Source organism: Mandrillus leucophaeus, unplaced genomic scaffold (genome assembly GCF_000951045.1).
Source record: "Mandrillus leucophaeus isolate KB7577 unplaced genomic scaffold, Mleu.le_1.0 Scaffold75, whole genome shotgun sequence".
In the NCBI taxonomy this organism is placed as follows: Eukaryota; Metazoa; Chordata; class Mammalia; order Primates; family Cercopithecidae; genus Mandrillus; species Mandrillus leucophaeus.
In genome coordinates this window covers 7,357,380-7,363,742 of record NW_012108141.1, presented here as the reverse complement: position 1 = coordinate 7,363,742, position 6,363 = coordinate 7,357,380, and positions in this window count along the sequence as shown.

Sequence of the window (6,363 nt, the reverse complement as noted above, 5' to 3'; positions counted from 1 at the left end):
TGTGTGTGTGTGTGTGAGAGAGAGAGAGAGAGAGAGAGAGAGAGAGAACTTAGTTCTTTCGCTCTCTAGCTGATCTGTAGAGTCCTCAGCCAATCTCTCCCACTCCCTCGTCCTCGCCCTCTTAGCTTGCACCAGGCTGGGATAGAAGCAAGGCGGGGAGTAACCAGAGAACTGGCAGCGGGAGGGAGAGAAGAGGAAGTAGGGGTGGGGATGGCTGGGGAGAGGAAGGGAAAGGGAGACTTAGGACTAAAGAAATGGTCGGAGGGACGACTTTTTTTTTTTTTTTTTTTTTTTTTTTTTTTTTTTTTTTGTAATTCTCCAAGAACAGTGGCTGTATGATGGCTAGCAGGAGGGCAGAGGAAAACAGAACTTCTTTCTGGGTTTTCGCTCTTCTGATTCCAAACAAAGTCACAACGTGAACACCGTTTTCGCTTACTTTCCTGAGCCTCTTCTGACGGACACTGCGGGCCCCTGCACCTGTACCCCGTCATCGTAGCTTGCTGTCTTTCTGAGCGCATACCCATCATAACGCCCCTCTCTCCCGCATCATCTTCTCTCGAGGTGAGAAATATGTGCGAGTCAGCATCATATTAAAAACAAATAAGAAAACAAGCAAATACACCACAACCTCACCTACAGCTTTCCCCAAAGGTTTCCTTCCTACAGGTCCCCAAAAGGTTTCCCAGCAGGATGGTGCAGTGGTGGTTAAAAACAAGGGTGTCTAGAAGATCCCTGAGTCCGGAACAGAATATGAGTGTTGCTAGCTTTGTCTTCCTAATCCTTTCTTGTCATGACTGTACAATGGAGATTAAACCAGGAGCAGCCTGGCGCTGTGGCTCAGGCCTGTAATCCCAGCATTTTGGAAGGCTGAGGCGGGTGGATCACGAGGTCAGGAGTTCGAGACCAGCCTGGGCAACATGGTGAAACCTCATCTCTACTAAAAATACAAAAATTAACTGGGCGTTGTGGTGCGCACATGTAATCCCAGCTACTGGGGAGGCTGTGGCAGGAGAATGGCTTGAATCTAGGAGATGGAGGTTGCAGTGAGCCAAGAGTGTGCCACTGCACTCCAGACGGGGTGACACAGCAAACTCCGTCTCAAAACAAAAAACAAACAAACAAGAAAACAACTACGAGCTAACATTTTTCTCCACACTTATATTCTAAACATACCTTGTTATTTATATTTCACGTATATTACCAAACAATTTTCACAACAAAACCCATTTTACAGATGAGGAAACTGAGGCAAAAGGATACATAGTAAGTGAATGAACTGAGATCCAGACTCAGGGAGTCTGATTTCTGGCCTCAGGCCAGATCACCACACTATTAATAATGAAATTAGCATTTAAACTGAAGTTTCAGTGTGCAATCCATGTAAATATTCTTAGTGCAGTTCTTGGCCAGATGCAGTAAAATCCTCAGTCAATGTCTATTGCATTTATCCCTCTTTCCCTCTGTGGGGCAATGGAGTTGATTGAAACGAAGATAGACTCCTGGAGTCACACCATGTCTCCAAATCTGAGTTTCTTCTTTGATGGTGAATAACAACACATTCCATTTAGAGTTTTGTTTGGATGACATTAGAAAGCAGTGCTAAAGTGACTGGCGCACTCACTAGCCTTTAGTAGGGGCTCAATCCCTTTCTATCCCAAATTTATCCCAAATCCAGACAACATTCTCCCCCACTCAGTCATTTCTTAACCCACTGCGGTTTGGATTTTGCCCTTAGCCACCCCGGGAACTGTTCTGCAGATAATAACAGGTACTTCAAGAGTAGCTGTGAGGATTAAATGAGATCATGTGTTTGATCTTTGCTTGGCATAAAGAACATAATAGCTTTTGTGATTAATAATGAAGATCTAATTGCAAAATTCAATAGGCCCTGGAAACTCTCTGTCTTTGATTTTTTCCCTGTGAACTATTGGTTGTTTTTCCATTCCTTTCTGCTCTCTCTCAGTTCCGTGATCTGCCTCCTCTTTCTAGGCCTGCCTCAAACGTTCCTGACATCTTTACTCTGCCCTGGGAGAATGCCAAATCCAGAAGAAAATTCTTTTTCAGTTATTCTGCCTTGGTGGTCACCTCTGGCCTTTAAATATATAGCTCTGGGTCCCCCCAAGCTCCAGACCTCATTGCTAAAAGTTCATCCTCTTCCCCTTTGAAACCATCTTTGTGACTTCCCTCCCTTTAGCTACAGTGCATATTTCTGTCACAACATTTGCCACTCTGTACTCTACATGATTCTTCATTCATAGATACTGAAGACTGACAGCACGTCTGCAATGGCTGCCTTCCCTTTGCTATGCCTCCAGTTGGTTATTTAAGCCATAACCGTAAAATAATAGTGCCATCTCACAGGGTTGTTGTAAAGAATAATTGGATAGTCCATGTCAAGAGATTAGCATAGTGCCTAGCACATAGCAAATGCTTAAAAAGAGTCGACTGAGACCTAAGAGAATCACTTGTCTGTTTTTGTCTAAGGCACAGATCAAGGCATACCCATCTTTATATTTTAGTGACCAGCCATTACATTCAGAATAATCAAAGTAACAGGGGGTGATGAGCAAGTAGAATAATCCCTAACAGAGATTTCCAGCTGTAATTCCAGACTAGAATAGAATCTGGATATGGGAGCCAGCAAACCAGAGAACACTAGCAGCAACCAAATTTTGGACTTATAGTAACTCATTTGCAACTAACATACACCCAAGAAGAGCGAGCAATGGATGAAATGGATGAAGCCAGCAGCAGCATATCCAGCAATGACAAATAAATGGCACCCCTGCCAGACTTTTGGAATGATTTCTTGGGAAATTGAATTGAAAGCAAATTAAATAGGAAAGAAACAATTCCCTCATCAGCACACCTGGAGATGCCACCTTGTGATATTCAAGACAGTAGCACAGTGTTTCTTTTATCAAAGGCTACAGAATCCCAGCCTTGGATGGATTAAGTTGTTTCAGAATGCTGGTATCTTGAGATGCCTCTGCTCAAATGGTTTAAATCATAGGATTCATATTTCTGGCTTAGCATCTGATTTCCTTGATGTATGGAGGCTTTGCAGCTTTTCAGGAGGAACTGAATTAAATGTATTGGTAGTACATGTGCCTTGTATTTGATTTCTCTGTTGTGTTGCATTAATTAAGAGTTGTTTTCATTTTTAAATAATAGGTCTTTCCTATTTTGTGTTAGAGGTTGTGACTGTTGTAGCCAACTAATGAATCAGAGGATTCTTATCAGTCTTTTTTCCTAAACACAAGGAGAGTTAAAGGAAGGCATTTCTAAAATAGAAGACAACAGCAAATTAGTGAATTAGTGGATCCTGTTGCATTAAACTCTACTTTTGACTATAAAAACCCCATGTGTATATATATGAATACATGTGTATTATGCTTGTCTTTATTGATATTCTTGAGTAATATAAAATTATTTTCTAAAAACTTCCCATCAATCGTTATTATTGAATACTTATGTAAGACTATATTAGCAGTTGTGAAGTTTTGGTTCCTTCCTCTTTTTATTACTACCATCTTTGATTCATTCGCTCAATACATGTTTAGTACCTATTGTGTTCTTGACAATTTAGGGTTGAAAATACAAAGGTAAAATGAAATGGTTCCTGTCCTCTGAAAACTTAGTCTACTTGAGAGATAGGAAAAACCACTTGAAAAATCTTAAGGTGTTTTTTTTTTTTTTTTTTTCTGGCTGAGTAAGGCAGAGAATGCTACATGGAAGAGACAGTAGTTGAACTGAGATTTAAAAGCAAAGTAGATGATTTTCCAGGGGCATTTTAGATGGGTTATTTCAGACAGAGGAAGAATATCATCTTCACTTAGGTAGGCGAAGTCTTTCTTCTGGGGTCTTCTTCCAACTTCATACCAATGTTTCTCTCCATTATTTCTCCAGTTAACTCACTTGAGTTATATGCTTGTATTTGGTTACCAATAACTCCACAAGTATTTCCAACCTTAAGTCTCTACAGTATTTCAGCTCCCTCACCCAGTTTTTATAAACTATGTTTATCCTATTGGTATCATAAATTCAGTGCATCTAAAATGAAATTGGTCATCCATCTTAATTTCTTGGTTTCCGAACCTTTCTGTTGGCACTCTTACCATTTTAGCCATCCAGATTCCAAGTCATAGACTTCTATTCGCCTTCTCCTTCTCTCTGAGCATCATAAATTAATTACTAAGTCACATAGAGGCTATCTCTGCTATTTCTTTCATTTATTCTCCTTATTTCTATTGCAACCCCTTTCATTTAGTTATTAATTTATTTTAATCTAGGCTACGTTTTTAGTCTCCTAAATAGCTTCCAGTTCTTCCCCACTCCAGATAAATCTGATTTCTATTGCTGCATAACAAATTACTACAAACTTAGAGGCTTAAAACAACACCCATTTATTATCTCATCATTCTGTAAGTTAGAAGTTCAGTGGGGCTCAGCCGGGTTCTCTGCTTAGGGTCTCACATTCAATGTGTTGGCCAGGTGGTATTCTTATCTGAAGGCTGTGGGTATAAATCCTCCTCCAAGCTCATTCAGATTTTTGCAGAATCCAATTCCTTATATGTAATTGTAGGACCATGGTTCCATATTCTTACCGACTTTTAGCCAGGATTTGTTATCAGCTACTAGAAGCCACTTGCCATTTTTTCTGTGTGTTCCCCCTCCATATTAAAACCAATAATAAATAATTTTTTGCATGTTGAATACAGTACTTCTAATTTCTTTCTCCAGAAAGAAACCCCATCTTTGTAAAGAGCATGCCTGAAGTGAGGCCTGCCAAGCATAACATCCCATTCTTAAAGTTGACTTTGCCATTCAACACAAGTGAACCATGTAATATACCACCATATTCATAGTTTCCTTCTACATTCAAAATGGAGAGGATCATACAAGATCATGGGTCACTGGGAGTCATTTTAGAATCCTGCCTACCATAGTAACCATGTAAATACTGCCACTAGATTTATGTTCCTAAAACTTAGTTCACGAATGTTATAAACTTTCTCAGAAAACAATAAGTACCTGCTCATTGCCAACTAAATTAAAAACAAAAAACAAAAAACAAAAAACACCAGACACCTCAGTTTGGTACTCATAGCCTTGCCCAATTTGTCCTCAACCTAGTTTTCTGTATCTCTCTCCTTTCTCACGTTATCTCCTATGCACCAACCATGCTATGTGCTTCTTCTCCACTTTCCTTCACTTGGCATATTCCTTTGCCTGATTTGTCCTCCTTAAGATGCATCTGAAAATGCTACCTTTCTCATGATGTGATTCCTAATTAGTCTGATGTGTTGTGAGCTCTTAATCCTTTATCTTTTCATGGCATTTAGTACTTATAGCATTAAGAGATACTGTTATATGCTTCCTTTGTTTACTTTTATAAAGAAATGACTGTTTCTCTAATAAAAGAAAACCCAGCTCCTCCAGACTTGGCAGTACTGGGAGAACATCCACCTGGAGAGGGAGTGGCTGGAGCTCTTGTCTGACTCCTTCTCCAGAAATTTTCCATCTACCGATCCTTCTCTGACTGATTCCTATTTCTACTGCACTGCACTGAGGGATTCTGCTACTCTCTTCTCACTTATTCTGCCCTAAGCTTGAATACACAGATCATCCTTAATTTTTGTCTCAGATTTGAGACAAGCCTGGAACTTGCTGACAATAATTGACTACAGGCTCATGGGAATAAACACAGAGATCAATGCACACCAACGTGTTAGGTTGGTGCAAAAATAATTCCAGTTTTTGCCATTGCTTTTGATGCCAAAAACCGCAAGTACTTTTGCACCAAACTAATATGTCTTGCAAAAATTTTTGCTCTTGATTTTCTGCTATTTGGATCTTTTTCTTCCTGGCTCCTGTCCTACTATCACTTTTGCTAACAATATTTTACTGAATATCCACTATGAACCAGACATTCTTCTAGGTGCTGGAGATGCAATTGGGAACGAAGTGAAAGTTTGTCTCTTTTTTTAAAGTCTAGGGTCAAGACAATAAGATCAAGTGAGGCAGAAACAGATGTTCCCTCTCTCATTTGTTCATACACATTCATCAAATGTACATTATGAATCACACACTATTCTGGAAGCTGAGGATATAGCCATACAAAAGACTTGTGAAATCCCTACCCTCATGGGGTTTATATTAAAAAAAAAAATAGACATAAACTCAAACCAAAAAAAAAAAAAGAAGATTTTTCTAGAAGTACCATGAAAACAGTAAAACAAAGTAGTAGATCAAGAATGGTGTGTATCCAGTCAGAATGGCGATCATTAAAAAGTCAGGAAACAACAGGTGCTGGAGAGGATGTGGAGAAATAGGAACACTTTTACACTGTTGGTGGGATTG